At 45.4% G+C, this 24,524-nt stretch overlaps 1 protein-coding gene across 3 annotated transcripts in view; it reads right to left on the reverse strand.

Moving 5' to 3' along the window:
* Positions 1-24,524, reverse strand: part of RAB27A (RAB27A, member RAS oncogene family) — a 465,531-nt gene that overhangs the window by 319,141 nt on the left and 121,866 nt on the right. The window lies entirely within an intron of this gene.

Below are 24,524 nucleotides of genomic sequence, written 5' to 3' on the forward strand. Positions count from 1 at the left end.
TTTGATTCTGGTCCCAGAATGGCAGCTCTCGATCCAGGGATCCAGAAACATGTCTGGTGGTGGCAGGCTGCCTAAAGCCAGTCTGTGACCATACCAGGGTTGGTAGTTTTCAGGGGGTACCTCTGAGGTGCCCTCTGAGTACATGTTTCAATAGATCTCACACTGGTGTCAGTGTGGGTTTAGTGAAAGAAGCAGTTTGGTACCAAACACTCCCGGGTTCTGAGAAGCCATCATGGTGCTGTGGAACTATAGTTGGCGAGTTTCCAGCCATGTACTATCTATTGATTCCCTGGCACTTACAATATCTTAGAATAGACTTAAATATTTTTAGGGCAATCTGCTTGGGCAGATATGCCAGCACCTGTGGTATAGTGCACCCTGCATTAGGGCTGACTTACCTATACCTTAGGCAGTGCTAGTTGGCATAGCACACAGGCAATTTGTCATGTCGTCTTTGTCATTTTGTCTGCATCAGGTCATGCATGCTGCAGTGACAATCTGCATGGTCTCAGTGAGGGGGCCCTAAGACACCCTTTACAGTTCCTATGCCCTAGGAACCCAGGTACCATTTACAAGGGACTTACCGGGGCCATTTTCCAGACAAAACGTGGGGGGCTAAACATGTCATAAGAGTCACTTTCGCACAATACTCTTCTCACAGGCCCCATCCATGCTCCATCTGCACCAGTTGTTTGATTTGTGCTCTTCTGCATGTTTTATGTTTCCTATACTTGGCTTAAAATTACATGTGGCCTTTTACAGATTTTTTGTTGTTAAGGACAGTAGTTAAGAGCGCCACTGTAGTGTTTTGCTTACTCTACACAGAAACATGTACAGATGCTTTGCTCATAAGCAAGACGCCCTTCATTTCACCCTGGGGCATCTTCCGAGTGAACTGTTCTCTTGCAGCTTTACTACGCCAGTGGCAGCTGCTGACAGACTGCTTTGTCCGGGCCTCGGGTTCCAGCTCTGACGGAATCTAGTCATCAACAGAGATAATGGTCAGACGACGCACAGACACCTTGTCTGGACGAGGGAGTCACCTCTCCTGAAAGGCCGACGAAAGAAGAACAAGCATTTGCAATGCAATATGTCTCGCATTTACGAGAGTTTGAGCTATTGGCATTATAAATGGCAATCAGGTTGGAAACGGTCTATAGCCAAGTAAATTCACAACTTATAAAAACTGTATTGTGTTCATTATGATTATCTATGTTTGTCAGTACCAATTGGGAATTATCAAATTTTTCCTGCAATGTAAGAATATGAAAATAAGAATTTTATACGTAACAAGAACACTAACAAAAGATATATAAAAAAAATCCTTTTGAAAAAAACTTTATAATAAATAAATGAAATAATCCTTTTCTAAATTGGTTTGTTGGGTGACTTTTTCATTTAAACACTGGTACTGACAAACATAGATAATCATAATGAACACCATACAGTTTTTATAAGTTGTGAATTTACTTGGCTATAGACCGTTTCCAACCTGATTTATTTCCCTATGTATAGCAAGTATACTAGTACGAATATATAGGGGTCCCCTACTTACAAAAATAATTATAAATGGCAATGCCTTTTATTTATGTTTTAAAAACCAAAACATAAATAAAAGGCATTGTCATTTACAATGCCAATAGCTCAAACTTGTGTAAATGCGAGACCTATTGCATTGCAAATCCTTGTTTAAAGGAAGCCAATGCAAGCAAGATGATCAATGCCTGGACCACAGTCTTCCTATGTTCCAGAGACAAAAGGAGGAGACATTTTCTAAGCATTCTTAGAAGCCCAAAACTTCAGCCTACTACTGACTGGACCTGACTTGACGCCCAGGTGTTTGACAGTGCTAAGAGCGGATGGGGAGGGGACCTATCCGAAGAGCGATGCCTACTAAGACAATAATAACCCATATTTCAATGGAGGATGTTCTTCCTTATTTTCATCATGCTCATAACTTTGCACTCACTATCTTATACTTTATGGCTCTGGTCTCAAGTTTTATTTTTTTCTGGAAGTATTACTAGCAAAGAGAAATCTGTGGTAACCCAAGGTATTCCTGTAGAAGTAAAGCTTAAGGCTACCATCAGGGCCTGGTCTACAGGAACGCAGAGTGAGTCCGCAGATGGTGTGAGGATATGTGGCTGCTGTGTTGGGTAATATTCTCACATTGTACATGGGTAATCACCCTAAAAAACCCTTGGGACAAAACATCCGGGGAGTCTCATTCGAGTAAAAGACACACAGATGATGGATGAATAATGTCACTGGGGTTTTTGTCTGGTACTCGAAGGATACTACAGTAGCTGCTGGCTTCTGCCGTATACAAGCTCTTACCTCTAAAAATAACTAGCAATCCAGAGTTGTTTCTTATGGCTTGTTCTAAAGTGCTGCAAGTCTCTTCTGGACAAGCACCTAAGGAGAGACAGTCTGCTATTAGTGTCGGTCATGGACCATTCACCATTTTAACAACATACGTGAAATAGCTTTTATAAAGGAACTATTAAAGGGTGCATTATCACTGGTCAGACCTCTGGTTGGGTCAGAATAAAAAAAAGGACGTTTTCATGTTTTGGTGGTGGGACAGGGATACTCCGGGAATGGTCTGGGTTATTTTCCACAGGCTGGGGGTAAACAAGCAAGGTCTGTTAACAATATCACTAATGCAAGATGCCTGCACGATAATGCTTCAGGGTTACTATGAGGTTTCGTTAAGGAAACCAGAGACTAGCCCTGTTGAACAAAAATCAGGTAGGTGTCTGCACCGCGGAAAGCAGTTGCACCAGCGCTTGCTCATTGTAGTAAGGGAAGATTATGCGCTGGTCCCTAGTCCACAACCCTTTCTCTACACACCCTCATGTTTTTAGGCAGCTACACTGGCTCCAGAGAATGCCACACAAAGATCAACAGCTGCACCGTTAAATTAGCGAGATACATGTTTAAATCCTGGTTCGCCTATCCATACATTGCTACAGGAACCGTTCCTACGAGTGCACTTAAATACACTTTTGCATAAAGCTTGTTTTGGTGGGCTGGCACATAACAGTTTACCCACGCCATGCTGTAGAGGACGGACTAACCCTGAGAAGTGTGCAGGTTTGGGAAAGTGCGCCACAAGTTGGCCCGCTTTGTAGGATATCGAAGTGGGCTGCTTTTTACACACCGGAATATTAGACCAGCCTGATTAATACCAAACACTCGCCTATCTTTGAGCAGCGAATAAGTTTCTTACAACCAACTCCTTTCGTGCTCATTGATCTGTTTGTTGCTTTGACGGCACTGGAAACCCAACTGTTGCAATTTTGTACACTTGAAAAACGGAACACTTAAAGTCTGCCACGGGGAAGGGTGACCATATGAATCCATATGTGCCGCCCGCCATTTTTTGAGTGCTGGCCTTTCACTGAAGATTATGGTGCATTCTGGACGTTTTAGGCTCGATTAATGTTATAATGGGTGGGTGGGTGTGTGTGTGTGAGGAGGGGATTAGGGGGAATGCAAACCTTCAGTTTCACTCAGAGCCATCGCGCGCTACTGCCTATATGGCTGCCCACTTGAACAATAACACCCTTTTTTAGCCGCTGTATGAGACCGCAATCTAGAGTTACTAGGCCACTAAATGAATGGATGTGACTGAAAGCTTTTTAAGCTGCAAGCCACTAGCCTGTGCAGCTCAATACACGTCATAGCTCGGCGACTTAAACTGGCTTCCAGCACTTTAAGCTTCCATTAGCTTTCTGGATGACATACCGAGAGCTAAGGAAAACAATTTACTCTCACAAAAAATGTATATTAAAGCTTCCCGGATTGGCGGCGCCGATAGCAAGTTAAATGGAGGAGCGGCAGTTTGTGGGTAATTGCTCAATTACTAAAGCTTCTTTTCTAAAGGATTTTAGTTTTAAAATATGTTTCTCGAACTTCTATTCGGGAAGACAAGGTTTTTTCCGATTTTGTATTCTTAAAATGGCCTCAGGGACATCCACTTTACTGCAACTTGTCAACTGATCATGTGCGCGCGCACCACAGAGGAGCGGGGGAAGAGAGCACGGCAGCGGCAGCAGTAGAACGTGTTGGCCACCGACGGGAATGGGCGTTGCAAAGGCGGGACATGCGCACGCCTTTGCCCAATCGCATGCTCAAAAAAAAAAAAAACACGCTAAAGCCAATGGTGGGCGGCGAAAGCCTGCTCACACGCACGAGCGTGTGAGCAGCTTTCCGAACCCCCGTACAAGAGGTTTCGCGCTGCGCGAGCAATACTACGCACTGCAACGCTAGGCGCAAGACCTAAAAAGTATAAGCGACAAGAGGACAGAGCCCAATTTGACACAGTCAAAAGGTGTTGCAGGATAAGGACATGCCCATGGCTCTGAAGAACCATTTATCCACAGTGTATAGAGGTGGGTGGGCCAACAAATTAACAGCTCTGGCTCTAAGAGGCCGTGTACGAGCCAAGCCCTAAAAAATATTTCTCATTTCTATCATGCAACAACCATTTAGTTGAATACAGGAAGAAGTGAGGAGCTACGCGTTGAGCAAGATGGCCGCTTCAGACCTCGGCTCCGCGTTACCAGCCCTCCATCTCCTTAATCCTGCATATTATCTTGGCGTCGGAGCCCACCACCCTATGGAACAAGTGCCGCTGAGCCTCCGACGGTGATTACTGCCCCGATACAATATCGGGGGCTGGAGACACGCCGGTTGACAGTTGCGGCCTAGAGAGCGGCTGGGACCGAGGGCTTGCATGAGCCCAGTGGCCGAGGCGTAGCGAGTAAACAGCAGGGCTGGGAACCAGAAGTCACCAGTCCGGCCCGCTTGAGGAAGGCGGCGGAGCGGCGCCGTGTCGAGGGGAGAGTCGCAGCTACACGCGTGCAGAGGGGACTTGCCTGCAGCATCGGCTGCATTGGTTGTGGCCCCCCTGGACTGCGCTGGTGAAGCTCTGAGTCGGTGAGACTGTGGAGCAGGCGGTGGGGGTCATCAGGGCCTCAAGGGGAAATAGACTGGCCTTGGCCTTCCAACCCACCCACGCCCCCGCTTGAATATCTGACTTACCCTGTGTGGCTGGCATATGGGGGTACGGTGGGGTGTGAGAGGGTCGGCCGCAACTTCAGCTGTCCCGCGTGGTTGTCCAGGTAGCAATTAACAGAGTGAGAGACTCCGTGGGCGCTGACACGCCGTCGGCCAGCGGACCATCCTGCTGCGGGCCTCTGGGGTGATTGTCCCGCTTGTGGATAAGGCAGGCACTGTGTGCTGTCTGTGCAGTCCTCTGGGGATTTGAGGAGGTGGCACCAAGATTGTTTGTCCATTGATTTGCCACCGCCGCCCTGTGGTGTTATACCGCTGCAACCGATTTGCGACAATGACCCAGGACTTTCTGCAACAATGGGGTGTATTGTATCGGCCCGTGTTACCTGGCCCGTGAGGAACATTACTTGACCGTCTTGGCTCTGGCCTGTACTTTTGGCACTGCCGCTCTGGGACCGCGAGTCGTTGCTCCCCCCTGGGGCGCCTTACTACTCTGGCCCGTCCCGAACGGTGACATCGGGCAGAGGAGAGGAGGACAATTTAACGAGTGTGGTTGAATCGGCTTGGGTTCTCGAACGTTCACACGGAGCCCGAGAGTGGAAGTGACCGTTGAGAGGAGTTTCAGATGGCAACCAGGCCGGATACCGACAAGAGTCTGCCCGGGTCCTCCAGAGGGACTAAACAGGTTCAGTCCAACAAGCTGGACCGCTACACCATGCCTAAAGGCTCGCCTATTGTCAGGATTCGCTCGCCTCACCAGAAGAAGCCCATGCTGGAGAACTTCACTACGGCGTTTATTAATGTACTGTGGCAGTCTGCCATTTTGAGAAGGCAGTCGTTAGTTCCACAGGATTGTGCAGAGGGTAGCGGTCTAGTTGATTTGCCGATTTGCGAGGATGGCTGGTAATGCGCATGCGCGCGCCTCGCTCTGCGCACTTCAACAGGCTTTTTCGTCTGACAGGAGCTTCCAGCGTGTGCTGTCATTTCTTGAAGAGAAAAATCTCCAGAGAATCTTGTTTGCCTGCACTCGTCTACTTCTATGGGAAGTATGAATGGAATGCCTTAGTCTTGGTTTAAAGAATTGTTGATAATTAAAACTTTTCTCCTCAGAACACTTGAGACAGTCGTTTCCAGAGACAGTGTTGAAAGTTATTCGGCTGAATAACCGGAGCAGAGTATCCCGGAGAATCTTCAGTCAAGAGAAGACCTCACCAATTTCAAGTAAGCGTATTTGGTACAGTTCATAGAGTCTTAAGGCTATGACTAAAGGTGATACGATCTTCGGACACTGGGAACTCTGAAGAACAGAGGATCCTTGAGCCTTCAGAGACTATTTCACCTAATGGAATGTGTGGTAAAATAAGACTTTCATGTTTCCAACGTTCTACGAGCCTTAACGCTAGGCTATAAAGACTTACGCTAGAGTTATTGAACAATTCTCCTTGGCATTGGAAGTTCACCGCATCAGAGGTTCCTTTTGGTGCCAGTTGTTCTTCCGGTGAATCAGATGTTGTATGTTACAGACAAACAACCAAGGGAGGAGCTAGCTTCTAGTTAGACACTGGTAAGACACAAAAGTTAGTCAGAAAGGTTTTAGCATTAATCGTACAGATGGTTGATTCAGGAGTCTAATAAGTGTTTTCCCTTGCAGCTAAATCCAGACCAGACCGGGGTTGGAGCCAGTGTCCGAAGCGTGTCTCTCTCTTGTTTGTCTTCCACTTCCCCTTTCCCCCCCGGGCTAATTCTACAGGCAGCGAGTTCAAAGTTGTTTTTGGTTTTGGCTTGGAGGGGAGTTGGGGTAAGAGCTTCTGTTCCCGAGGGGGCCGCTCCAGTGTATCCTTTGAAGTTTGACAGATTGAAGTGCCGACCTCTTAAATGAGGATTCAGGCCCCCTCCTGAGCAGAAATGGTGGAGAGTCTGGATTTAAAGGTGTTAACTGACGTGCTGAATAGTATGCAGGATCAGCTAAATAGCACCTTAGAAGAAAATAAGGCCTTGAGGGAAGAAGTTAGTAGGTCAAGTCAAGAGTCTACTCAAACCCGTAGAAGATTAGATGATTTAGTGGCAGCTGGGCCCGTTTTTAAAAGTAATGTTCCTACACCTCAGCCTTCTTCCTCTACAGGGATTTCCACTCAGGTTATTCATTCCATTTCCCCTGTAATTCCTTTAGCTTCCCCAGAGAGGTATGGTGGGGACCCTATGAAAGCGCAAATTTTCCTGAAACAGTGTTCGTTACACTTCTTGTGTCGCCCGATAATTTTTACGGACGATCAAGCAAAAGCGGCTTTCATATTGTCGTACCTGACAGGAGATGCGGCTGCATGGTCTTTGTCTTTGGTCACCAGACATGATCCCATTTTATCCAACTACGCCGATTTCAAGGTAGAGTTTGAACGAATATTTGATCGGCGGTCAGCATCGCAGGCCACAGATAATGAATTGCTGGATCTCAAACAAGGAAATAAAGATTTGGTGGGATACTTAGCAAGTTTCAATAAGTTGGTGGTGGAAACCAGTTGGCCAGAGGCAAAAAGAGCAGCAATTTTTTACAGAGGCCTTCGGGATGATCTTAAGGATGCATTAGCCCAAATTCCTCAAAGACCTACAGAGATTTCAGCACTTATTGATTTGGTGTTGCAGTTAGATCATCGGCTCAATGAGAGACGAAACGAAAAGAAAAAAGATTTTCGCTTTATACCTCCGCGTTTTGACGGGGTGAAAAGTGAGCCTCAGAAAAGTTCAGAAGTAGCGTCTTCAGAAGAACCCATGCAAATTGGTTCAGTGCAAGGGCCACTCACCAAAGAAGAGAAAGAGAGGAGGAGGAGTTCCCAGCTATGTTTATATTGTGGGGGTTCAGGACATTTTGTCAAAGAGTGTCCCAAAAGACCAAAGATCTCTTTGCCGGTAAAAGATCGGCTTCGCCCGTAGAAGGAGTCGCACGGGTGGAAGCATTATCAAAGACGACTCTAGGACAGCAACATATCATGAACACCTTGCAATCTGCGGCTCCTCATTTAATTGCGATTTTTGTAGTTAAATTCCGTGACCGTGAAATAAAAGAGGTGTCAGTCATGATTGATTCTGGGGCCACCGGAAACTTTTGCGATCTTAAAAACGCTCAACGAAACGGAATTCGATCAGTTAAGAAACTGATGCCAGAGGCAGTTCGAGCAGTGGATGGCACCAATTTGTCCTCTGGGCCAATTACCCACGAAACAGAGACGATGTTGTTAACAGGATTGCAGGGGCATTCTGAGTGGATCAAGTTTAACTTAATCGATGCACCCCAGTTTCAGTTGATCCTTGGATTGCCTTGGTTGACCGAACATAACCCGAGAATAGATTGGAGCAAGAGAACCATCTAAATGGATTCTTCTTATTGCAGAGAACATTGTTTTGATTCTCTAAATCACAAGGAAGAGTTTTCGCAAGTAAAATTTTTAGCGTCTAACCACTCTGCTCAGATTTGTGCTTTGGAAACTAAAGAGATTCCTGAGGAATACCAAGATTTAGTAGAGGTTTTTGATAAAAAGGGGGCTGAGCAGCTACCACCTCATCGTCCTTATGACTGCAAGATTGAAATTGAGCCTGGAGCTATTTTACCTTTCAGTAGAATTTATGCCCTCACTGAAAAAGAAAATCAGTTTTTGAAGGAATATCTTGACAAACATCTGGCAAATGGGTTCATACGCCCATCACAGTCTCCCGTGTCATCTCCTCTATTTTTCATTCCTAAACGAGATGGAGATCTTCAAGCTTGCATTGACTATAGAGCTCTGAACCAAGTGACTGTTAAAAATCGGTATCCGCTCCCCTTGATTTCTGTGCTACTTGATAAAGTCAAAAATGCTAAGATTTATACAAAGCTGGATCTCAGAGGAGCATATCATTTGATTCGGGTGGCTTCTGGAGATGAGTGGAAGACAGCATTCAGGACTCGATATGGACTTTTTGAGTACTGTGTAATGCCCTACGGATTATGCAACGCTCCTGCTGCATTTCAGCATTTCGTAAATGATGTGCTCGGAGAATTCTTGGACAGAGTTGCAGTTGTCCACATAGATGACATTTTGATCTTTTCAAACAGTGAGGAGGAGCACATCCCACATGTGAGAGCGATTTTGACCAAGTTGCTAGAGAATCACCTTTACGTGAAGTTAGAGAAATGTGCTTTCTATGTTACTCGAGTGGAACTTTTGGGGTTTGTGTTGTCCCCCGAAGGAGTGAGTATGGACACCACCAAGATAAAAGCAGTACAGGATTGGCCTTCTCCGAAGTCTGTCAAGGAAGTTCAGAGTTTTTGGGGATTTTCGAATTTTTATCGGAGATTTATCTCAGACTTTTCTCAGAAGGTAATCCCAATCACTCGTTTGTTGAAAAAAGGAGTCAAGTTTGTCTGGGGAGTTGAAGCAGAGAATGCCTTTCAATTTCTTAAAGATTTGTTCACGGAAGCGCCCATTTTGCTGCACCCTCGAACGGAGGACCCCTTTTTTGTGGAAGCGGATGCTTCTGATGGAGCCATCGGGGGAATATTGTCACAGCGTCATCCGACCACTGGACAACTGCATCCAGTGGCGTACTACTCCAGGAAGTTGAGTCCTCCAGAGTGCAATTATTCAATTGCGGACAAGGAATTTCTGGCGGTGAAGAATGCATTTGTGGAATGGCGTCATTATTTAATGGGGGCCAGATACAAGATAACAGTGTTTACTGATCACAGAAATTTGCAGTTTCTTAAATCAGCCCGAACCTTGACAGCCCGACAGTTACATTGGTCATTATTTTTTGCTGATTTTGATTTTATAATTACCTTTCGACCAGGAAAAAGTAATGCTAAAGCAGATGCCTTGTCCCAAATCGATTCGGTTTCTCCAGACTCTGGAAAAGAACCTCAGAGTATCATCCCAGAGGAAAAAATCATTTTAGCCACTAATCCTCCTGAAATGGTGGACAAGCTGCAAGAATCCATGACCGCACAAGAGATGGAGGTTTGGTCCAAACAGGCTGAGGGTTGAGAAGTCAAAGATGGAATTCCTTATCAGGATCATCGAATGTTTCTTCCCACACAAGAACTTCAGGAAAAAGCTATGGAGTCCTGTCATGACAGTCTGTTAGCAGGACATAAAGGGATACGCAAGACAACCGAGTTGTTGGAAAGAAACTTCTGGTGGCCGGGCATGAGACCTCAGGTGCGACAGTTTGTGACCACTTGTGAGAGGTGTTTAAGGGGGAAGTCAGATAGGAGGTCGCCTCAAGGCAAGTTGAGGCCTTTACCCGTCCCGCCCCATCCTTGGCATAGAGTGTCCATGGATCTGATAGTGGATTTACCCTCAAGTCATGGGTTTACCACAGTTTTGGTGTTTGTGGATGTTTTTTTCCAAAATGACACACTTTGTTCCCTTAAAGAAGATTCCAGATGCCTCCGTGCTAGCTCAGCTTTTTGCCCAGCATGTTGTGCGCCTCGATGGAATCCCCAAGGTGTTGGTTTCGGACAAAGGCACACAGTTCGTTTCCCATTTTTGGAGGGCTTTCACTGCAAAATTAGGTATTGACACCCGTTTCTCCACCAGTTACCATCCAGAAACGGATGGCCAGACTGAACGAGTGAATCAGGAGCTTGAACAGTACCTGCGCCTCTACCTATTGGATCAAAAGATGGAATGGTCCGATTTGGTGTGGGCGGCAGAGTTTGCCTATAATAATGCAATTCACTCCTTCACTGGTTATTCACCTTTTTATGTAAACTATGGTAGACATCCCACCTTAATTGTGGAGAAAGAAGAAAGTCCAGTCCCGGCAGTGGAAAAAGTAGTTAACGAAATGCAGAAATCCCTTCTTCAGGTCAAAAAGAATCTAGTGAAAGCAAAAGAGTTCTATAAAAGACAGGCAGATAAAAAAAGAAGGGAATTTCCAGTCTTTCAGTCAGGAGACAAAGTCTGGTTGTCCACAAAGAATTTGAAATTAAAGATTAATCGAAAATTTCAGCCTCGATTCTTAGGCCCATTTAAGGTAGAAAAGATTTTGAATCCAGTGACAGTTAAACTACACTTGCCCTCTTATCTTAAGGTCCACCCAACTTTCCACGTTTCACTGCTAAAAAAGAGCCCACCTAAGTTGAGAGAACGTTTAAAGCCCAAACCCATTCAGGTAGACACACACAAAGAATTTGAGGTACATAAGATTTTAGATTCTAAACTAAAGAAAGGCACACTGTATTATCTGATTGACTGGAAGAACTTTGGCCCTGAGGAGAGATCATGGGAGCCTTATGAGAATATTCACGCTCCAAAACTCCTTCAAGAGTTTCACAAAGCCAATCCTTCCAAACCCAGGCAGGGAGGAGCCTTCTTGGTGGGAGGTACGGTCAGGATTCGCTCGCCTCACCAGAAGAGACTCCATAAAAGAAGCCCCTGCTGGAGAACTTCAATACGGCGTTTAGTAATGTACTGTGGCAGTCTGCCATTTTGAGAAGGCAGTCGTTAGTTCCACAGGATTGTGCAGAGGGTAGCGGTCTAGTTGATTTGCCGATTTGCGAGGATGGCTGGTAATGCGCATGCGCGCGCCTCGCTCTGCGCACTTCAACCGGCTTTTTCGTCTGACCGGATCTACCAGCGTGTGCTGTCATTTCTTGAAGAAAAAAATCTCCAGAGAATCTTTTTTGCCTGCACTCGTCTACTTCTATGGGAAGTATGAATGGAATGCCTTAGTCCTGGTTTAAAGAATTGTTGATAATTAAAACTTTTCTCCTCAGAACACTTGAGGCAGTCGTTTCCAGAGAAGTGTTGAAAGTTATTCGGCTGAATAACCGGAGCAGAGTATCCCGGAGCGTCTTCAGTCAAGAGAAGACCTCACCAATTGCAAGTAAGCGTATTTGGTACAGTTCATAGAGTCTTAAGGCTATGACTAAAGGAGATACGATCTTCGGACACTTCGAACTCTGAAGAACAGAGGATCCTTGAGCCTTCAGAGACTATTTCACCTAATGGAATGTGTGGTAAAATAAGACTTTCATGTTTCCAACGTTCTACGAGCCTTAACGCTAGGCTATAAAGACTTACGCTAGAGTTATTGAACAATTCTCCTTGGCATTGGAAGTTCACCGCATCAGAGGTTCCTTTTGGTGCCAGTTGTTCTTCCGGTGAATCAGATATTGTATGTTACAGACAAACAACCTAGGGAGGAGCTAGCTTCTAGTTAGACACTGGTAAGACACAAAAGTTAGTCAGAAAGGTTTTAGCATTAATCGTACAGATGGTTGAGTCAGGAGTCTAATAAGTGTTTTCCCTTGCAGCTAAATCCAGACCAGACCGGGGTTGGAGCCAGTGTCCGAAGCGTGTCTCTCTCTTGTTTGCCTTCCACTTCCCCTTTCCCCCCGGGCTAATTCTACAGGCAGCGAGTTCAAAGTTGTCTTTGGGTTTGGCTTGGAGGGGAGTGGGGGTAAGAGCTTCTGTTCCTGAGGGGGCCGCTCCAGTGTATCCTTTGAAGTTTGACACCTATAGAAATGAAGCGGCCCCAGTCGGCGGGCGGTGACTCTTCGGGAACGCCGGCGGAGCTGACGCTGCTGGATGTGATGGCGGCTATCGAAGGTGTCTAATCATCATTGGGGCAGAGAATGGGATCTCTGGACAGCAAACTGGACACAGTCACGATAGAGGTCAACCTCATCCGGGAGGATCTCACGAAAGCGAGCGAGAAGGTAAAATCGTTGAACATAAATGCTGCCAGCTTGATAGACGACGTGGCGTTGCTCCAGCAGGAGGTGCATGATCTCAAGGCCTCTGGGCCCTGACTGACAAGAAGCTTAATGATTTCGAAGGGAGAGCCTGGCGCAATAATATTCGCATTCTTGGGGTCCCAGAGAAAGCTGAGCACTCTGCCCCAGACCTGTACGTCAAGTATATTATTCTGAACCACCTCAAGCCAAAGGGACTGGGTAACTTTATCACAATCGAGCGGCTACACAGGGTGCCCGGGGGTCGGCCCAGGCCTGGGGTGCCACCTCGCCCGATGATCGTGAGGGTCCTGAATTTCAGGGACAGGGATGTTATATTGCAGGCGGCTCGCTAGGGAGGCCCCTCCGGTACGAGAATGCCACCCTCTCAATCTTTCCGAACTTTACACAATTTGTCCAGAAATGTAAACGTTTTCTAACGGTGAAGAAGAAACTGAGAGACAAGGGCCTGTGGTATGCAATGATGATTCCGGCGCGCTTGAGAGTGGAGGCCAAGGGGAGGACCTGGTTCTTCGACAACTCGGACGTTGCATCATACTCGATTGACAGCTGTCCCCCGGCCGAATCGGAGGGACACAATTGTGAGGGAGAAGGCGAACAACAGGAGAGGAAGTGAAGGAGGTGGACCGAACTGTGGGACTATTGTTAATTGTAAGGAGGTGGGGCTAGGCCCACTGAGATTACTTATTTTGTTAGCGCAGTGAAACTGAGAGGCGTGTGGGCTACTCCGATGTTTGATGTGGAGCTGGCGGGGGAGTGCAGGACATCGATTCTCCTCTCGTTACTATCTTTAGTTAGTTTGTAGAGTTAGAGTTTGGGGCAACAGGCACACTGCCAGGTGGGGGTTGGCGTAAGCCGTGAGCAGGGGTGCAGGGATAGGGGAAGGGGGAGGGGATGGCGGGGCTCCGGGTGTTCGGGGTCGCGCTGTTTATGGGTCTGTTTGGTTTGTGTTTTTAGTTTACATCAGGGTACAGTGTAGCAAATGTGATACTTCTATAAAATGACGAATAGTGGGAAGGGATCGGGGATCAACGTGCTTAGTTGGAATGTGAATGGTTTGGATGATAAAATCAAGAGGGGGATGGTCAGTCAGTTTATTAGGCGTCACTCCCCTAACATGGTGCTGCTGCAAGAGACACATCTTATTGGAAATAGGTGCATGGCCCTACACAGCGGGGGCTACAAGTTTGTGGCACAAGCGGGATTCACATCTGGGTAGAGGGGGGTCGGTATTTTACTTAAAAACTTCTTTCCCCTAAATATTCAAGCCACATGGTCCGATCAGAGGGAGAGATATGTAGGCATTTCGGGCCAATGGAAGGGGAAGACCGCCATTTTTATTTCTGTCTACATCCCACCAGGTCTACAAACCAATATATATTGGGATCTGGGCGCAATTTTCCTGACTCTGCACCTGGGCACTTTGGTCATGGGAGGAGATTTCAATGGGGTGATTGACGGAGAAATGGACGCCACACTGCTAGATTATTGCGCCCGGCGCAGAGGTGGCTCCCTGACTATTTGGACACAACGGGGTTGGTAGATAGCTGGCGGGTGCTGAATCAGAGTGGCACACAGTATACGTATGTGTCATCCGCACATCACAGTATGTCTACGATAGACTACATCTTAGTCCCGGCCGCTCAGGCATGGGCTGTCCAGGAGGTGCGGCATCTGGGGAGGGGTATCTCCGGCCACTCCCCGGTTTGGTTGCAGCTAGTATTCGACCGAGTCACTGCATGCTGTATCGCTCCCATCAACCCTTGGCATCTACAGGACCCTACCATTAAGAGGGACATCGTCAATACTATGGACAGGTACTTCCAAGACAATCAGGGTATGGTGGACTCGGCGCAGACCTTGTCTCCACTGTCTCAAATTAAAGCAGGATGAGTTTGGTAGATTGGCTAGGGAAGGGGCCAGGGCACAGTGCAGCGAGACCCAGAGTAGGGTGTATGAACATGGAGACAAGACAGGAAAACTGATTGCTTGGTTGGAAAAGAGAGAGTGGGCGTCGAGGTTAGGGCCTGAATTGCAGTGGGAGGACTCCTAAGTGATCGCTTGCCCACAGACTATTGCCGACATATTCGCCAACTACTATATTATGGTGTATCATTCAGAAAGAGTGTATTCAGGGGAAGATAATAAAGAGATGATTAAGGACATCCAAATGCCCCGGCTTTCCGAGGATGACCTTACATACTTGGACTCCCTGCTTACCAATGACAAGGTAGCGCAGGCCATCAGGGGGGTTAACTCTGGCCAAGCATCGGGGCCAAATGGCATCCCTGTAGAACTCTACAAACTGAATTCTAATAAACTCGCTCCATTCCTCCGCTCTATGTTTGTGGAGAGTAAGGATGGGGAGAGCTTCCATATGATCAGCGTATTGCCAATATTGTGGTTATCCACAAGGAGGGTAAGCCCAGAGTGAGTTGCTCATCGTATAGGCCCATCTCACTCATGAATGTGGAACCAAAGGTCCTTGCAAAACTGCTGGCGATCAGATTAGCCAATGTCATCACCTCCTGAGTGCATCCGGACCAGTCGGGTTTTATACCGCGTCGTAATACGGCCCTTAACCTGCGCCGACTCCACAGTGTCTTGGGCCAGGCCCCAACTGTTCAGGAACCAGCAGCAGTGGTATCGCTAGACGCTACCATGGCGTTCGACAGAGTCGAATGGCCCTATCTTTTTGCGGTGCTGGAGAAGTTCGGCTTTGGACCGAAATTAAATAGACTGTGTGCGTCTTCTCTATTCTGCCCCCTTGGCTTGAGTAGTGGTCAATAACCGCAAGTCCCTCGATTTCCCCCTGAGCAGAGGGACAAGGCAGGGATGCCCCCTGTCACCACTCCTGTTCGCACTGGCTCTGGAGCCATTGGCGGCATGGGTCCGGCAAGACCACACCATCCGCGGGATGCGATGGACTCTTGACTGGGAGGATAACATTTCGCTCCATGCGGATGACATCCTGCTTTATCTCACTAACCCGAGATGGTCCTTGAGCTGTTTTTTGGATATACTGGCTATTTTTGGGAGGCACTCAGGCTTCGCTATTAATTGGTCCAAGTCGGTACTCTTCACCCTCAGGGGAGACACACCGGTCGTCCCCAAGGCTTTGCCCTATACAAGTTGCCCAATCGGGCTTCTGGTACCTCGGTATTTATATCACCCTGGATCCCAGGGCCCGCTTCGATAATAACCTGTCCCCCCCCCTCAGACTTGTTTTAGGGGAGATGTGGCACATTGGAAGACGCTCCCGCTCTCCCTTTTGGGCAGAGCAGTACTCTTTAGAATGTTGGCCTTGCCCCGGTTCCTGTATGCTCTACAGAACGCTATGGACCCAGTTCCAGTGTCATATTTCAAAGAAATAGAGTCCCTCCAGAGGCAGTTGCTCTGGGACGGTAAACCCCGTATAGCCTATTCCAAACTCACCCTTCCCTGGTATGACGGGGGATAGGGCTGCCGGATCTCAAGAAATATTATTGGGCCTCCCAATTGGCGGCAGTTAATCACAGATCTATGCGATGGATCGTTGGCTGATGCCAGGGGGAGACTATACTAGAGCATTTTTCTGCGGGACCCCGCAGATTCCATCTCACGGGTCCCATGGCGCATGCCGTCCAGGTGTGGCATGCGGCCAACAGACACCTTAAGTGGGAAGGAAGACTTACGCTCGCCACCACACTATGGAGTTCGGAAAAGTTGGGAAGTCTGTGGAAGTCGAAAGGCTTCGACAAATGGGACCTAATTGGTATTACATGCATAAAGGATATCTGGGGAGACTGCACGATTCTGTCCTTTGACTCCCTTAAGATACAATATCATCTGAGCAACGGAGAATATTTCCGGTACCCTCAGGTACGACATGCATTACTTACACATATCCCTTGGGACACGACGCTCCCTGACGCCTGCTGGCCACCTTCCCGAGAAAACTATTTCCTTAATATATAAAAAACTCATAAACCATATGGAAAACCCACTAGGGCTCCTTAGACTGCAGTGGCAGGAGGACGGATTGGAAATAGATGATGAGGACTGGCAGGAAGCGGTGTCTTCCCCGCAGGTTGTGGCAATCCCGATGAGGCTCAGACTGGTGCAGCTGAAGATCTTGCATAGGTTGTATATCACAGGGCCCTGATTGGTCCATATGGGCTTCTCAGAGAGGGAGAATGTAGGAGGGGATGCGGGGAGCAGGGAACGTTTATGCATACTTTATGGCATTGTACGAGAGTGTAGGGGTTTTGGGGGAGGGTCCACAGCACGTTTCAGACAGTCCTGGGCATGGAATTGTGTATGGAAGCCCGTAGATGTATTCTGAATATCTGGGAGCCAACTGACCTCAACGCATATAAAAAGCAATGGATAACGTTGGCGCTCATGATAGCAAAGCGCAATGTGGCCCAATTGTGGGGAGCCAGTCAGCCGCCTCCGGTGGAGAAATTGAGGGAGGACTTGGACTGGTGTATGTTCAGGGAAAGATCAGTGTATTCAGCCAGGGGTTGTCCAGGGAAGTGAAGCAAGATCTGGGAGGCCTGGAATACATATAGGGGGGGCATTTGCTCCCCGCCAGTGGGTCCCAGTGAAGCAGAGATGCACATGTCGCCTTGATCCGTCAACTGAGTTAACTGCAATATATTTTGGAGGTATGGAATGATGGAATGTCATCCACTGATCAGTAACATTTTGTACTACGTCACCTGATGTTTCTTTGTTGATTTTGTTTAATAAAAATAATTTTTTTTTAAAAAAGAATACAGGTAGAAGTCTTCCAAATCAAAAAAGCATATTTCTGTAATACAAGAAAGTGTTTCACCTTAGTATATCAGTGGCATCTTTGGATTGAAAGAACTATCTGTCAGAAGTGATAGTTGTGAAACAGAAACTGAGAAACATTTCTGCCCAGGCAAGTCAGTTGTCCTGTCTCCCCCTTATGTGGCCTAGATTCTTATTATACACAGATCAACATTATTGATTAATAAACTAACACAAGAGAGGCGTTTGTACAACACACATCCTGAACACACATATTTGAAGGTGCTCTAATATGCGATAATGAACAAAAAAGAGGCTTGGTGACAAAGTATTTGCCTAGGATCAAACAATCTGGTGCAGTATGGAGGTGGGATCGATTCCATACTTTCCAGATTCGCGCTGGGTAATTCAGTCACCTGAGGAGTAGTTCTTCCTGGCGTTAAAGGTTAATGCTGGATCCATAATTCTTAGAAGAGGAGATTAGGGCCTGAGTGACAGGCAGAATACACTTTTTTTTTGGTAGTTTCACATAGCACACATTTTGCCCATGGACCTAGAGTGCTTCACTATAGACACCGACTACTTCACGTGTTTTTTTTTTTTACTGACACAGGGAGATTTTACGGATTTACATAATGCGGAGCCCAGGCCATTACTCGAACCTTGTTCCCCATGTTACAGGATGAACAGTTTAAGCTACTAACCTACATGTGTTCCAGCTCGTTTTGGGCTCTAGCTTCCAACTGGGCCTGAAGCTGAGCCAGAGCCAAGCAACTGTCTGGAGTCTAGCTCAAGCTTTCAGTGGCTGCCCACCTCTAGCAGTGTACATGATGGGAAGTGATGGGGTGGCATGCAGGTTTTCAGTCAATCTCTCTAGAAGAATGGTGTCCAGGAGGGAAACATAAACACCCCCTTCTAATTATTGGCATATTGAGTGCTTTCTGTTTCTCATGGATGAAACAACCTTGGTCTGGAACATGGTCTACAACACTTGGCGCTATATTTCCCATTCACAGTACAAGTAGAACACCTGTTTAGTTGGTTGGTTCACTTATGGGAACACCTGGTACTGCAAAAGTCCCTTTCTGAAGCATTACTGCATGGTGAAGAGGGAGACAGAAAGAGCTTTTTGTGTCATGCTCACTTATCTGAGCACCCATGACCATGATAAACTAGAAGTCCTTGACATAAGCAGGTTTTTTGGCAGTGGATCAGAGAACACTAAGGATGAGTCACTTGATCAACATTGTTCATCATCATCATCATCGAAATGCATTTGTAAATCTCAACCACACCCGTGTCAGCTTCCAAGAACCAAGAGAGATGAGAGGATCAGAATTGTAACCAAATAACTGTAAATGTAAATTTTAATATACAGCGCTTACTATCCCCGACAAGGCATTGAAGGACTTTGCAACGAGTAATACGCTACACCGGAACCCAAGGATAGAGGTAAATAGTGGATTAGTATGTAATATGAGATCCCTTTTATTTCCTTGTAGATTATTTATTTATTTATTTTATGATTTATAGAGCGCCTGGTGACCCGTAGGCATCCCCGCGCTGTAGAGTTGTGAGATCCAGGAGAAGGAGATTAGTTGAGTTCTCAGGCGTATAGTAGTGTTCCACTTCTGAGTAGCGATAAATGAATGGAAATGGATTATACAAGGGAAGTTGTGAGTTGGTGTTAGGAGTAGGGGACATGCATGCCTGTTGCTTGGGCGATATCGATACAAGGGAGGTGGAAGTTCGAAAGAGGAGGAAGTTTGAAAGAGGTGGAAGTTTGAAAAGGATGTTTAGGAGTATGTAGTAGACAGAAAGATTTGAGAAGAGTCATAGAGAGAAGGGACGGGACAAAGGTTGAAGGGAAATCATAATCAATTGAGCCACAGAAAACTCTCCAGGTGACACATTCCATAGCTTACCTGGGTGCCAAACAAAAGAACGGGTAACTTGTTGGCCCTCTGGGAAGTTCTGCTAATACTTTGCACGTAAAGCCTATTACATTATTTAAATTATGCAATTCATGCCATAGATGAGTTACTGGGTTAAGAACTTTAAACGTAATACATTTATGAAACTAGCTACCAGTTCAGTTCCTTCAAATGATGAGTTGCATGCCATACCTTGAAGCCTTGACAACTGCTCATGCAGCCAAATACTCAAACATCTTGAGTTTATGGGTATTTTTCTTCCTATTGCTCATCTGCCCACATTTACTTAATTTTCACTGACAATTGCAGCTCTTTGAGAAACTTCACAAAAAGGGTTAATGTACTTAAGGGGCGTCATTTCATAAATGGTCAAACAAATTTGGCACATACAGGACTGTCTAAACACATGCTCATACTCACCCATTTGATTACACTTGGCTAGAACTTGAAGCACACCACATCAGATTGATTCAAGGGATTCATTAGGCCATTGACAGTGCCTTAGAAGAGTTGGCAGATTTATCAACTTTCTCACACTGTACTCTTCAAGGAATTCCTTTCCTGCCTTCTGAATGTACTCCAACAAATTCCTTAGCAAGTTATTTTAGCTTTTACATAGACGAGCCTTTGCAGCCTTTAGTTGTGAGAACACTTGGACATTGCACAGGCCTTTAAGACTTGCACTGATCATATAGACGTGCACACATTGCAAAGCAGACAAGTGGCCCGTATTATATGTGAAACATTCAACCAGTTCTGTCCAACAGCCTTTAAGATGCGTTCTTAACTCAAACTGTAGCATCAGAGGAGCTACCTTAGCTTGGTTCACTTCTTTCTAGCAAAATAGATTACAAAGAGGGCTCCTGAACAAATACTCATCACCTTCTGTTCAGTTAAAACCTGGTGTGTCTCTGGGTCCATCCTCTCTCCATACCTTTTCAATATTTACATTGTTACTGTCACTCAACTGATCAGCACATTTGGCTGCAGAGTCTGTACCTAACCTGATGACACCCAGCTGATTTCAACTCCAAGGGGCCTTTGTCAATCCCAGAATATTCAAAGATTCTTTGTGCAGTGTCAAGAGATGGATGGACCTAAATTGGTTAAAAATCAAGTTAGAAAAACAGAAATTATAATAATCTGTAATAACCGCTCTGATCTTCTTCATTGTTGCCCAAAACTCTTGGACCTTTTCTACATTCCAGACCTAATGTCCAAAGCCTTGGCATCAAATTAGATAACAAATTTACAGTTAACTGCGAGGTATCTGTAGTCGACTTATCTTGCACGATCTACCTGCATATGCATAGACGCAGAAGGCCTCTCCTTTCAGTGGAAAACAGAAAAGCAGCTCTAGTTCCAATTATAGGCTCTAGATCTGTCATTCTGTCTTTCTCCAAATGTCAAAATATCTTCTACAAAAATGACAATCTATACAATATCAAGGAGCAAGGCTAGTTACTACCACCGCTTCCCTATTCTAAACCTATTCTAGACAAGCTACATTGGCTCCAAAAGTCCAAGTAGAGTAACTTTCAAAAGACTTTGCCTCATGTGTGTGCCTTTAAGGAAAAACCTTTGGATTCTTAAAAGCAAAAATCTCTATTCGCACCTGGCTTCTTGGCTCATTCTCTGATAACCTATTAGTACAACCCACTTAAAAAACATAACACTTTTCTATCAGCCATGGAACAACCTATCTCCGAGCCGAGGAGTATATCCGCACACCTACTCTTCAGAATGAAACTGAAAACCTTACTTTTTCATATGTGTTTTTAATTATTGTCTTCTGTTTCTTTTCTCTCCTTACTTCCTCTATGGCCCTGGGCCCTTCAAGGGTACCTTGTGCTAGGAGTATATTTAAAAGTCCCAGAATCCAAAGTTCTGTTGGCTAAAAAGCCAAATGGACTGAAGGAGTCACAAAACATGGGTGAGTTAGCAGCTAAGCGGATGCAAAAATATATACAAATGTAATTTAAGCGTTTTCTGCTTTTACTTTGCCATACAGATGGAACAAATTACGTGCCTTAGAAACCACAACGTATCTAATGAGGGCCTCCAATTTTGAGAACATCTAATGAGCTATTTTAATATGACAGCGGACACAAATAACATCCATTCTAAAATGAATGACTTCATTGTGAAGCAAAAGAGCCTTTGAACAAGGAAAAGTTGTTTCACTTTGAGTCAGCCAGTCATGTGTTCTGCACAAAAAGTAGATTTAAGCAGCCAGAATCAGAATCAGAAAAATCTTTATTCGGTTATTTACACAAAACAACCATAAAAGCACAGTTTAGTAAAAACATCATCATAAAACCAGATATCTAAAATCCTCTTATCCAAAAATTAAAACACATTTGATCTAGTACAAAGATTTACAAAGTTTCTAGGCATTTTAACCCTCCATACTGTTTCTAAATTTTAGGGCTAATTTTAAAAAGCTGATTACAAATAAAGTGCATTCATCTTTTAGCAGCTGTAAATAGCATAGTGCAGGTCTAACCTGGGTAAAATTCAGTTTTTTAAGAAGAGGTTTGAGATAAATCCTCCGAGGTGTATCATAAAATGAACAAATAAATAAAAATTGCACCAAGTCCTGCGGAGACTCATGGTCGCAGCCGCAGGACGGTAGCACTTGGCCTTGATGGCTACCTTTTGGGACTGCTAGTTGTAAATGAAAAAGACCCAGACGAAACCTAATTAACAGGAAACGATCAAAGCTTGACATTGGCCAGGACAGGTAGGGTTCCATACAGAATGTGGTTTGTAAAACAACATATTTTCGGACACTACTTTGGTTTAGTTCAACCTCCTCACGCTGTAAGATCTGCATGAGAGAAAAGGTGTTCTTTACAAACTCTACATCAGCTATGGTAATAGAGTCAGGGTTCAGAAAAAGTTCAGGGCGCCCTAAAGCCAGGAAGCAATATTTCAAATATTTTAACCATGGGATTTTTAACATATTGTCCCATGATAGAGCTTCTCTCAAAAGCTGGTGGTTTAACGATAAATCCTTTATAAGCCAACATTTCAACCAGCATGTTAAAGGCCGTAGTGCTATGATGTCACTTAGAAAGGAAGAACCTAGTTCTTCGTGCACTATAAAGTTAGCAGTTCCCCTCGGAACCCCCAACAGCTGTTTCAAGAAATTATTTTCAGCTACCACCAAATCATTAATAGCTATATGCCCCCATAACTCGCTTCCATAACAGCCTATCGCCACGCTCTTGGCCTAAATTTTCAGCAGTGCGGCAATTGGCCGTTTAAGCAGCTATATACTCAGACATCCACACTGCATGTACATGAAAGTCTTTAATATGCAGCACAAATGAAGACTGCAGATTCTACATTGGCATCGTGCAATACTTAAACTCCATTCTTGGATCAAGATTCTTGCAGACCTGTTTTTGTGACTCCAATTGCAATACCTACAATTCCACAAAAGATACTCCAGTCCCCAATTCATTTATCAACTAATGATTTGGCATTAATACAAATACATTAAGGTAAACCTAAACAAATGTCAACAACACTGAATGAAACACCTGAAGAAAATGCTAGGGGAGTATTTCGCTTGATGGGAATGGAATTGCAGAGAACTTGACTGAAAATCCATTCTCTAAAAATATTCCAGAATCACAATGACATCCCGATTTCTACGCCATACAAGCCCTTATTTCCACAGGCAATGACCTCTTACCTTCCTAATCAGTAGTTAAAACAGGCATCAAAATCTAGTAAAGGGTATTGAAAAACATTATTCGGCATCCATTTCCCATTCTGCATCTCAACAAGAAGACATAGCTGGATGCTCCAGCATCCAACTCAGCAGGAAGTAACATCACTGCATTTGCCAAGCATTCATCTGTACAGAACATGATATTACAGGTGTCCTGCAAACACTATCTTCACTGTCACCAGACTTCCCTACCATCCATCTCAACAGGTAGTGACACCAGTGCAGGTTCCCACTCTCTACAACCTTCAAAGGCCTGCCTTCCTTCAGCAAGTCCCACTCTCAAGCATCCCAAGATAAGGCAGGCCAACCCGTTTAGACATGTTCGGATCTGAAGACCTTGGGGCCAATATCCCTGCTGTCAAAGCAAAGCAAGCCATCAAAAACACCACTACACACAAAGACCACACCAAGACTCCGCTAATATACTCTCCATACTCACACATTTAAAACAAACAACCTTATTAACATACCACTCACTAGAACACACACACCATTTACATCACCATCTTGAACTCAAGCTTATCAATGCACGTTCAGCAAAAAGCAATAGTCACTCTTCCCATATCACCAACATCATTGCTTACCACCAACCTAGATGCCCTTTTCATCACAGACGCCTGGTTCACACCCTGCTCCATACACATTCTTGATGTCCACCTCCCCTCTAGTCGCAGCATCCAACAAAAAGACTGCCCTCACCAGCAAAACTGGAGGGGAGCTTGCAGTCTTATGAGTCAGCATGGTCCTGCACCATGTTTAACATAGCCACACCAATGTCTTCTGAGTGCCTCACCTACCACTTTCCTCTCTCAGCCAGCAAAACAGCATCCTTTCATCTTATCTATAAACCACCCAGACCCCATAAGGACTGCATAGAAGACTATCAGGCCTTATAGAAAATGGCTCCATTCACCTCTTCCACCACACCTTCCTCGGCGACGCCAGCACCAAACCAATTATTGTAGCCCTCAACACTACTCAACACGCTGGAAATTAACAACATCATGGATTCAAATCACTCCAAAGGCAACACATTTTACCTCATTGTCTCTGCATACCCCAACATACCACTAGATTTGGTCTAAATGTCTTGCCATCCCCTTAATCCTCATTCATGCCACTCCAACCCATAAAGAGCAGAAGAAAAAGGAGAAAGTTAGACTTTACTCCTTCATCCATAAGATCTATAGGGACTCCAAAAAGAATTTATCAACCTACCCCAACACTTTTAGCCCTCAATAGATGGTAACACACTTCTCAACATCTACAACCTCACTCTGGCGAATCAAGATGAACAACATGTTGGACTCAAAACTTGCACCGCCTATTCTAAGCA

Source organism: Lissotriton vulgaris, chromosome 2_1 (assembly GCF_964263255.1).
Source record: "Lissotriton vulgaris chromosome 2_1, aLisVul1.2, whole genome shotgun sequence".
Lineage (NCBI taxonomy): Eukaryota > Metazoa > Chordata > Amphibia > Caudata > Salamandridae > Lissotriton > Lissotriton vulgaris.